The sequence below is a fragment of the Triticum aestivum genome, chromosome 6B (genome assembly GCF_018294505.1).
Source record: "Triticum aestivum cultivar Chinese Spring chromosome 6B, IWGSC CS RefSeq v2.1, whole genome shotgun sequence".
Lineage (NCBI taxonomy): Eukaryota > Viridiplantae > Streptophyta > Magnoliopsida > Poales > Poaceae > Triticum > Triticum aestivum.
In genome coordinates this window covers 560,412,330-560,423,593 of record NC_057810.1, presented here as the reverse complement: position 1 = coordinate 560,423,593, position 11,264 = coordinate 560,412,330, and positions in this window count along the sequence as shown.

Sequence of the window (11,264 nt, the reverse complement as noted above, 5' to 3'; positions counted from 1 at the left end):
CGCGCCCCCCTACCTCATGGGCCCCCTGGTGGCTCTCCGACGCCCATCTTTTCCTATATGAAGTCTTTCGATGAGAAAAAAATAGAAGGCAACCTTTCGGGATGAGACTCCGCCGCCACGAGGCGGAACCTTGGCGGAACCAATCTAGGGCTCCGGCAGAGCTGTTCTGCCGGGGACACTTCCCTCCGGGAGGGGGAAATCATCACCATCGTCATCACCAACGCTCCTCTCATTGGGAGAGGGCAATCTCCATCAACATCTTCACCAGCACCATCTCATCTCCAAACCCTAGTTCATCTCTTGTATCCAATTCTTGTCTCCAAGTCCGGGATTGGTGCTAGTAGGTTGCTAGTAGTGTTGATTACTCCTTGTAGTTGATGGTAGTTGGTTTATTTGGTGGAAGATCATATGTTTAGATCCTTTATGCACATTATTACCCCTCTGATTATGAACATGAATATGCTTTGTGAGTAGTTACGTTTGTTCCTGAGGACAAGGGAGAAGTCTTGCTATTAGTAGTCATGTGAATTTGGTATCGTTCGATATTTTGATAAGATGTATGTTGTCTACCCTCTAGTGGTGTTATGTGAAAGTCGACTACATAACACTTCACCATCATTTGGGCCTAGAGGAAGGCATTGGGAAGTAATAAGTAGATGATGGGTTGCTAGAGTGACAGAAGCTTAAACCCTAGTTTATGCGTTGCTTCATAAGGGGCTGATTTGGATCCATATGTTTCATGCTATGGTTAGGTTTACCTTAATACTTTTGTTGTACTTGTGGATGCTTGCAATAGAGGTTAATCATAAGTGGGATGCTTGTTCAAGTAAGAACAGCACCCAAGCACCGGTCCACCCACATATCAAATTATCAAAGTACCGAACGCGAATCATATGAGCGTGATGAAAACTAGCTTGACGATATTCCCATGTGTCCTCGGGAGTGCTTTTCCTATTATAAGAGTTTGTCCAGGCTTGTCCTTTGATACAAAAAGGATTGGGCCACCTTGCTGCACTTTATTTACTTTTGTTACTTGTTGCTCGGTACCATTTATCTTATCACAAAACTATCTGTTACCACTTATTTCAGTACTTGAAGAGAATACCTTGCTAAAAACCGCTTATCATTTCCTTTTGCTCCTCGTTGGGTTCGACACTCTTACTTATCAAAAGTACTACGATAGATCCCCTATACTTGTGGGTCATCAAACAACTAACCCTGAAATAATCCAGTGACATTAAATGGCATTGCTTAAATTTATCGGTGGCATTGGACTGAGTGCGGCATTAGTTAAATGTGGCATCACTTTAGCAGTAGCATTGCTTGACTTGACTGCTGGCGTTATACTAACAGCAAAAAGTGGCAATAAGAGCATGGGAGGCCCATTCGGACAGTGGGCGCACCAGTACGATGTACCTCCACGGACGCAGAGTCATGAGGGAGGTATGGTTGCCCAGAGCAACAAATATCCAGGCAGCATATGTGGATTACGTTCCATTTTTGTTCTCTTTAGCCACCTTTTTCCTATGCGAGGACAACAAACCGATTGACCTAGTCATTCTCTATTGCATTGTCATGCCTTTTTACCCTTCTTCAACCAAGAGACACGAGACTCGTTCCTTAGCTACTGATTTTTTCCCTTTTCAACCTAGATGCGGCTTCGATGCCTACTCTCTTGGACAGTACAGTCTCCCTTCCTTTCCTTATTCAACCCAGACATGGATTTGTCTGCATGAAGTAGGATTTCCTTTAATAGTGTAAATTAAGGTTTTCGTCTGCATGACCAGCAAAGCAGAGGATAGCAAATTGGGAAGATGGTGGAGTGGAAAAAGATCCACATGCAACGACGTGGCAGATGGGGCAATAGAACAAGGGTATGGTTCGAAAAGAGGTAGCATACCCGAGGGTCGGCGGGAAGTGGCTTCACTCGTGGTCGTCGTCCTCTTCACACACTACAGCAGCGAGCTTGGGGACGGAGGCCATCCCACACGGGCGCTAGGTCTGAGAGGACGACCTTGTCGTCAGTGCGTGACCTCGCTCGCCGATGACGAGTGCCTCAACGTTGCACGTCCTTTTCTTCCCCGGCGGATCTGTGACCACTAGTGAGGAGGGAGAGAGAGGCCGTCTTTTTTAGATCTGGAGAGAGGGTGATAGTGTGAGAAGCAAGTGGGCAGCCCTTAGCAAGAAAGTGTTGAAGATCCAGCCTATAAATCTTTTTTGTACTACTAGTACTAGAGGTGGAGTAGTGCTAGAGTAGTTTATATTTTCTCTGCATACAGTACCAGTTAGTCGTGCTTCAAAACTGAACGACACGCCATTGAAAAAAAAGATTGGTAACTAATGCGGCACCTCGGGCCAACGCGGCCAGATCGCATTTTGCACGAGAAATTACACACCATGTTTCGTTGACATGTGGTCCCGTTCCAACATATCAGTGAGACGACGATGAGTCCTTTTCTACTAGTATTTCTGAACGGACGTGTAGGCCGGGGCGCCTCTTCGTGCACCGTGGAAAACTGGCAACCGTCCACCGACTCTTCGCCTTTCCCTCTCGATTTTGAACTGCTGTCGCACGCTCTTCCTCCCTCCTCCATTTTCCTTCACCCTTCCTTCTACCATTGTTTGATCGTCTTCTCCAAGGAGGGAACAGGCCGGAAACGACCCCGTTATTCTTGCCCCGATCTGAAAGATGACGTGGTGGAGGAACTCATTAATCGGTGTGATGTCATCACCTCGGCTAGCATGGCAGATTCGTTCAAAACCATTCTCGACTCAACTAATAACATCATTACAAGGAACCCAATGGTCGAGGACTGGTTTGATCTCCCCTATCTTCTTCGCTGTGACCCTGATGACTGGCGCGGGGACGACGGAGGCCTTGCCTTGTGCAAGTCGATGCCGCTTGATAATGATACGTATGATGTTAAGATGCCATCGCTTGAGGGCAAGGCTTGGGCAGGCGCAAATGGAGATTGGGTTGTTTATATTGGGTACAACTGTGAATGTGTACACTCGTCACCGAGTTCCACTTCCAAAAATCTCAGCAGACTGCCCAGAGGTTGAGCACACCGGTATTCTATGCACGTTCAAATACGATCACGGTGACTGTCTTCTACGGAAGATAGCAATTTGTCGAGTTCCCAACCGCTCTTGGAATTACAGCAACTATGTAGTTGTTGCTATCTTCGACAAGCTTGTTGCCGTCCTTCATGGTTCAACTGGATGGATATTGCTCGAAAATCAGTTTTTGTACACGAATGAGTACTGTGATGCAATTCAATATGAGGGTCTTGTGTTTGCTTCCACCACTCATGGCACTGTTTTTGCATGGGATCCTCGTAGTTTCGGTACGTTTGTCTTCCACCGTAATTATAATTGTTTCATCCACATGCATGCAGGTAAGCAAGTTTCCCTTTACTAATTAACCTTCTTCTTGTGTTTCCAAGGTCCTGTGAACATTCCACCACCTATATTTGAAAAAAAATTATAACCAAGGGGGAGATGACGATGGTGACAATCACAAGCATGAGGACGACCAGCGCCCATATACTCAGTGGCGCCTGGAAACTTATTCTGATGGATCACCCCTTCTTGTCTGTATATAGCCCACTGCTGATGTTACTACTAAGGAAGCACGTGTTGTCTCCCATGGTCGCACTCTCTGGACCTATTCCAACACCCGTTGCATGGTATTCGGGATGGATACTAGTGTGCTAGCGCCAACACCTTCTCCCTGGTACAGAATTGATAGTCTTGGAGAAAACTCACTCTTCCTTGGACAAAACTATCCAATGATGGTGAAAGGCGATCCAACTGTTGTTGACACAACATTACTACCATTTATGAGAAGCAATTGTATCTATACCTCAGACATTTCGGTGGTTCCCTACCCAAGTACTGATATAGTAGGCCGCTTCAGCCTGGATGATCAGTCCTGCGTTGGTCTTGAGATCGACAATGGATGGCCCTTCCCAGAGAATTACTTGTGGTTCAAAGCAAGCGTTTCCAACGCCGAGGATTGGTTGAGTTGAAGTTCATTTCATTGCTTGTTATTTGTTGTGTGATGAAAACTTTAGTATTTATAATGTATCCTTGTTGTCGATGTGGGTTGATGACCTGTTGTATGTAATAAAATGATATGCCTGTGATAAACTTACTAAATTTATGAATGGCTTTCGAGTCGCTTCTCTGAGTGAGTGCTACGGCAAGGCAAAAAAAATTCCAAATACATAATTGTACGTGCATTGCAACATGTTATCAGATGAGGCCAATCAACAATAGTAGTACACTATTTGTACTAGCTTCACATGCTTCGCGCATCGGGCGGGTGTTTTTACTATAGTTGCGAATACCATCATCCTCGGTCCTCGGATGAGTCCAGTAGAAATTGCATTCTGATGTTTGGGTTCAAACTTTCAGAACTGCTGCACTATCTCTACGTCTACGTATACGTAATACAACAAGTTTTAAATTTGAGACCAGCCACCCACCCTCACAAAGAACACTTTTAACCTAGCATAGACTCCAGGAAATTTGGCCACAGTGTGAGGTGGGCCATATGTTAATGTGTTCGCTATACGTAACCAGCACCTCGAATCCTCGATACTACTATTACTATATAAGTAGTAGGAGTAGTAGGGTGGCATGGGCCAGAACAAGCATTCACGTCCAGGAGTACGGCACACGCCACCAGCACGACTTCCATCTGACACCTTATTTCTTGGAGTACGTGCTCGAGCAATCTCTTCAACCTCGTCCTTTCTCTAACTCAGCCCTCATGCGGCGGGCGAGGTGGGGGTTTGCCAATAGTCAGTTTCCTCAACTGCGGTCCCACTTGTAAGGCCAACTCCAACGCACGACCCCAAACGGACCTCGTTTTGCACGAACTCCAACGATAATTTTGACTAGAAAAGCAAGACCAAAGAAAACAAGAACCACAAGAATACATTTTAGAAGGAATCCAACTTCCATAATTGCTCCTGTAAGTTGGATTAGTGCCTTCTCGATGCATTCATTGTTGATTTGCGGAGGCTCGATCTTGCGTGCTTCTTTCTTCTTCGAGTGTAAAGAAGTAGACGTTGCTTCCTTGCATCTAGTCTCAAGTCTAGCCTCTATTCTATCAACAAGTGCACTAGTCTCATCTTCATCTCTAGCATCTATGCTATCTAAAAGTTCTAGAACATCTACTAAATTGCGCTCTATCAATATATCGATGTACTCTTCTTCCCAATACCAAAACTTGCATCCATTCTACACAATAAAAATTTTAAGTTAGCACAACTAGTCAAATCCGAGAGCACAACCGAAGATTTTGTCGGGTTCTTCCTCCTTTTGCCGACATGTGGGACAACTAGCATCCAGGTCATGTCATGCAAGAAAATAGAGTGGTAGTTGAAGCCACGTGATGTGCATCTTGGGTTAAACTGTAAATAGAATCTTACTACTCTTGAGTAACTCCAAAAGCGGCCACCAAAGATCTTTATTGGATTTGTTTTTCATCACCAGCATGTCGAGGTGAAAGATGTGTAGGTTTAGTGGGTCCTCTTGCATTTTCACTGACATGTGGGACCGCAATAACGATGGGCTCCGTGCGTCCGCTGGCTGGCTGAGAAGAGAGATAGAGGAGTGATGAGCACAGACTCCAGCAAATTGGTTCTACATAACCAGCACCTCGATATAGGCTCAATATAGTGGGGTGGCATGGGCCATAACTAGCATTCACGTCTAGCAGTACGGCACACACCACCCACAAGAGTCCCATCCGACACCAATTTTCTTGGAGTCCGTGCTACATCCATCTCTTCTCCCTCTTGTTTTCTCAGCTATCGTGCGGTGGGCGGGGTGGGGGTTTGTCGATAGTCGGTTTGCTCAACTGTGGTCCCACTTGTAAGTGAAAATGCAACACTGCACACATTCCCCCTTGAGCGGCATGCCGGACCAACCGTGTGGGGGTGCGACGCGAACACGGCAGGCTTTTCCTTTTGAACTTGTAACTTGTAAAATTTGGTTCTGCTCCATGGCGCGACCGATAGATAGAAATAACGATTTTCCCTAGAGTAATGAGAAGATTGGTTCTGGCGCCGTTCATGCATGAGTACGTACGAAAATTATGAAGTTGATGCGAAAGGTAAGATAATTACTAGTAGTGCCAAATACTACTACATGGATTTGACGGAAAGATAAAAATACATACGGATCCATCAATGACATCCTCATGCCCTAGTGCGCCCGGTCACCAACCGACGTGTGAGGAGCAGCGGCGTTGGCGGCGAGCTCAACGTGCTTCTGAACAATGTCGTCCAAGGTTGCCTTGCGGTCCAAGAAGGCCAGCATCCTATCGTCCTCCTCTTTGATGTAGTAGTCCTTGTCGATGATTTGCGCGTAGACGTGGGTGATTATGTCGATGGTGTCTTGCTGCACTAGGCGCTGCGCGGTGAGCGCGACCTCGAGGTGGACATTCTCCGGCGTGACGGTGGGCAGTCGCAGGGCCACCAGTGCGTCGAAGAGGTTGTCACCATAGTGGCCATTGAGGGTGGCGGGCATCGCAGAGCCTGGACGCGTCGGCTGGAGGCGTACATCAAAGTCGTTCGCGAGCTTCTTGACGACGGTGAACTTGTCGAGGAAACCGACGAGGACCTCGTCGAACAAGGAGACGAAGATGTCGTCCAAGCGGCCCCTCGCCCTGGCGGCCTCAAGCAATACCTGGAGACGTTCCTTGGTGTCGGGCCGCAGGCCGGCGTCGTGGACCATCTGGCACAGCTGGCTGATGCTCGCGCGCATCGCCTCCATGGGTCTAGCTTAGCTTCTAGTCAACTAATCTTGCGATTCGAGTGATCACTCTTGCCCTTGGTTAGCGTGTGTAGGTGCGTAGGATTTCATACTGTAGATTGGACTGGTGGGGAGTCTTTATATGAGAAGTGCAGACTGCGTTGAATTCACGTGCGTGTTGTCCATCTACTCCTCGGGCCTCTACTACACCTGCCTTTGGTTGTATGATAGGTGGGCCAGCCCCCCGTTGGGCCCACGTGTCATTCACCCAAAGGCAGTTGCAGTAAGTCAATGAAGCCGCGTCCCCCTCCGTGTCGGTGCAGCATAGTCATCTCACCGGAACTCTAGTTGGGGCCAAACAAGAGAAGTTTGATGTTTACTGATTTATTGGTCCCCTTTGCATTTTGCGCCAAGTTTTGACCTTTGATTTAACTATAAAATATTAATGCATGTAAACAAAAATGTTGTGTAAGTCACCTTACAAAAACCAAATAATCCCCAAACACTTAGGCACGGTAGATTAACTCCCTCCTCATTTCTTATTTCGTGACATATCAACCAATGAGAGATGTGGGCCGTGCATGCTTTCAATGACTTGAGACTACCAAACATGACATGCAGTGTTTAGTTCATTGCATGTAATCCTATTAATTAGCAAAAAGACATTAAGTTCTCTTGCCGATAGGAATAAAACAATACACCATGTATTTATTTACAGAGGGAGTAGTACATTTTTTGTGACATGCATTACTAGATATTGCTAGTCAAATACTAAAATCCAGATGGACGTGGTAGTACTCCTAAATCCAGACGGTGGTGCTACTAGTACTAGTAGTAGTACTACCAATGTAGTAGGAGTACTAGCACTGTACTACCCGTTGGTCAAATTATTACGTGCTGCTCCTCACAGTGAAGTGACAAGACACTACACCGGAGATGACACCTGAGTATAGGCGCCATGTTCGATATTCCATAGTCAGCCTCACCGTCTGCAGTCACTATCATCATGGCTGTAGAGCTAGCCTGCTTACAACTCTATCCCTATTCGACATAATTTCCCGTGCGTAGGTGCCCGTGCATTGCACGGAACACCAAGATTGGGGGTGGACGGCGCCGGCAGCGGCCATCGCACCAGATTTTTCCATGGCCTTCTAGATGTGGTGGGGAGGAGATAACGCTGATTGTGAGCGACAAGGAGTTGTTTGTAAATTGGGTACAAGTGCGGGCATCTTTTTGCAAAAAAGGAGAAGTTTGGTTTGTATGCGTCAGATCTAGATCCGGCGGCAATTGATGAAAGATGGGAGGCACAACATCATCACCAACTCAGGACCTGTTTGATTCGCAGGATTTTGGAAACGTGGGAATAGGACACGGCAATATTACAAGTTTCAAACTAATATTACAAATGTTAGGAGTAATGCCGCAACTACGAAGAGGAATTACTAGAAAGTTTACGTAAGAACTTTCGTTACTTTAGGTGGATGCAGCATTATCGTACAAACTAAAATCCACCGCCCTGACAAGTCACTAATGGGCAAATAAGTTTTCGAGTCTCTGGCCACTTGATGTTTCAACAACAAATTCAGCTTCTACGGAGACTTTGTAATTTAGGCTTAGACGCTTGCGGTGATCATCACGCCATTCATTGTTGCGCTAGAGAACGCCAAACCTCATTACCTTGAGCACACTTGCCTCCAGAACAAAGAACCTGGCCAATTTAATCTCAGATGTGCTGCCTCGGTAGTCGATCAAATCAATTTCTGTAAGATGGAGATCAAGGCATTCGATGAGATTGTTATAGTGCAGCACATTTTTCACTTTTGGGTCTTTTTTTATCTGCAAAAGAATAGAACATATTAGAGCAGCTGGTGTATAAGATTATTGTGTCATCAAGAGGTACCAATATCATTCGCTCATACGATAGGGTTGGCTGGCTAATGATATTCTCTCTCTCTCTCTCTCTCTCTCTCTCTCTCTCTGTTTCCTCTCATTTACCTAGGAGCACGTGGAGCTTGGGCATTTGTTGCCTTCCATTATGTGGCTGATGCCATATTTCGCAAACGTATGCCACATAATACGCATCGATGTCAAATCAAAAGATTTTGGCACGCTCTCGCGATGTGAGAGAGTTGGCACCACTGTGCACACAGACCCACATGTATAAAAAAATCAATCAAACCAACTACACCAACCTCTCACTCTCCCAAACAAGTGTTTTTTTATTGCCTCAGTCCTCTCTCTCTCCCACACAAGTGTTTTTTCATTGCGTGAGTTAATTTGGCACCGGAGCAAAGGAGGTGATCCAGAATGGGCCACCAGGTGAGCAATGGAGGGGCATTGATGCCAAATACATCACAAGTGAATTTGGCACGTGTTTTGGCCTACATAGCCCACTTTTGTACTCCCTCCGTCCCAAAATTCTTGTCTTAAATTTGTCTAAATACAGATGTATCTAGTTACATTTTAGTGTTAGATACATCCATATCTAAACAAATGTAAGACAAGAGTTTTGGGACGGAGGGAGTACTACCTCGTATTTAGTATAAAATTTTGACCATAGATTTACCTAAGAAAATGCCAATGCATGTCACTAAAAATTACACCATTTGAAATTATGTTCAAATATGAATCCAACGATATAGTTCTTAGTGACATGCATTAACATTTTGTCAGTTAAATCTATGGTAAAATTTTGATACTACAAAATAGGAAGAGTAAACCAGGACAGAGGTAGTACTTGCTCTTAGGGTAACTATAGAGTTACTGGAGTAGTCTAAGTTACTTTCCACTATGACTAGCCTAGGCTACTATAGTAGTGCAGCATAAAAACGATGCAGGTGATCACGTGAGAAAAAAATACTAAAAACATTTCTTTCAGTGCAGTGCGTAGATGCAGTTTTGAACACTACACTTATTATCGTAATTTGGGAAAATTACGAAAAAATGAGCTACGTTGTGATTACGTTTACTAATAGGAAAGAAGTTTCACCTCGATGAGTAGCTTCTCCGTGCACGGAAAGCATGTAAATAATCCAACAACTTGATCCAGATTGGGGCCGATAGATTTTATTGCCAAGATCTTCACTGTGCGCATAGACTGGGTCAAGCTTGTGGGAATCATTTTCTGGAAGATGGTCGTAAATACATCAAGAAGAAATTTAAAAATGTGAATTTCAAGAAGATGGAGAAGAAGATGAGTGTTTTACCTGAACGATTACGGATCCAATAAAGAGTTCGGAGAATTTGGCAGACGAGTACACCAACACTGTCAATTTCGGCGCATGAATGACCCTGATTTTTGTTGGACCTTCTAGATCCGATACAAGCAATCTCTCAAGGAAAGGCGCATTCTCAATGACCATAACATGGAACAGCTGGAGTGATCTCTTCCCAATTGATGTCTTGTTGCGGGGCCATCAAGACACATAAATCCATCGGAGATTCATCGAGGCGATGTGGAGGCTAATGAACTCGTGGATCTGCTTAAGACGAAGGTACTCGAGCGCAGTACAGCTGAGGAGCAGGTGCTCCATAGCCTTCTTCGAGATGACAACGTCGAAGAGGTTGAGTTGCTTGAGTTGAGGGAGAAGAAGGGCAGGCGCGACATTAATCTGGGGAAGATAGCAGGAGCTGAATCTGGCGCGGTACATCATTGGCATGAGGCGGAGCGCGGACGGCGGTAGAGAGTGACATCGTCCAGCTTCAAAGCTGAGCTCCTCGAGCTGATCTAGGGTGGGGGATAAGAACCACTCGTCGAACTTGGGTTGGACCTTACAATTGTTACTAAACATGCAGATGTCAAGGCATCTGGCTGGCCCAGGGTGCGATGCAAGGATCTTGGAGACTGCGGCCATGTGTTTGCAATCTCCGTTGTAGAGGCAGCTGTCAACGGTGAGGATGAGGGGGACGCGGCGCCATAGGGGGCGGCACCGCCGGGAGAGCAAGGCAGTCCACATGGCAGATTTTGTGGGGAGGAGGCCGATGATGATGAGCAGCATTTCGTCGGGGAGGCTGCCGATGAAGTCCAGGCTCGCCAGATGCGGTTTTGGCTCGAGTCCCCTCCGCTTGTTGGCTGCCTTGCCGTCCATCTCAACCGGCGGCGATGCCGGTGTACACGTGTGCTGGTGTGTGTTGTGTGCTGGGTGTGCGCGAGTGTGTCCTTCTATGCATGCCGCCGCGCAGTGGTGAATTGTGCGTCCTTCACGCGCAAGAAGTGTGTCCTCAATGCGCCCTCAATTTACTAGCATGCGGGGTGCTACCCAGAGAGGTTTCAACTTTGTTTACTTCACCGCGTGTCAGATGGGCCTCTAGTTTACTTATTTTCACCCACTGCAACATGGGCCAGCACACGGAGATACAGAACACGAGCTGACAAGGCAGCATGTGGACTGGTTGACCGGTCAACTAAACAATACGGAGTTATACGCTGACACAGTGAGCGTATAATCTGTCGGTATAGAGAGTTCGAGTGAGAGGGGAGGCCCGTGAGAGATAGC